Here is a 678-nt window from a genome sequence, read left to right as displayed (position 1 = left end):
CTCTCCTGCCACTTTGAGGCAAGGAAGCTGGCCTTGGGATGTTACTGCTTAAAAATGAGCTGGGGGTTAAAACCATGGACTATTCTTTGTGACAAGTATCCCACAAATTCCACTGACCTCCCTCGTTTTCTTTACCTGCAGTAGGGTTTCCAAATTCCAAACCTGATGTGATCTCACAGCTGGAACGAGGGGAAGAGCCGTGGGTCCCAGACCTCCAGGGCTCTGAGAAAGAAGTGCTTCCAAGAGCTGCCTTCACAGGTGAGGAATTGGTTAAACCAACTCAAAAACTGTGTGGGAATGCAGGAAACATTTGGGATGCCCTACAAAGACCCTGTGAGCTCTCCAAGTTCAGGATTGTTCCCTGCAGATGTGGAATCATTATGGCAGATGTCACTCATGGCTTCCCTCCTATTCTGACTGACAACTGGCAGCAGGTCCCTCCTCAGTCTCGCTTTCCCCCGAGTGTTCTCGTGAGATGCAGACCAAAACTGATCCCTTCCTCTCTCTTCTGTGGAAGGGTATGGGGAAAATCAGCACCTGATAGGTTTGATCTCTCCCACACTTATTTTGGATTGTTCATCCCTTTTGCCATTCCTCTTTCTGAGATTTTCTTTCTTTCCGGCAAAGTGAGTGACCTGTGTCTGGATTCTCTCTGTCTCCCATCAGGTGATGGGCTGG

The sequence above is a fragment of the Mauremys mutica genome, unplaced genomic scaffold (assembly GCF_020497125.1).
Source record: "Mauremys mutica isolate MM-2020 ecotype Southern unplaced genomic scaffold, ASM2049712v1 000539F_np12_subseq_1:119545_obj, whole genome shotgun sequence".
NCBI lineage: Eukaryota > Metazoa > Chordata > Testudines > Geoemydidae > Mauremys > Mauremys mutica.
This window is presented reverse-complemented; position numbering follows the sequence as displayed.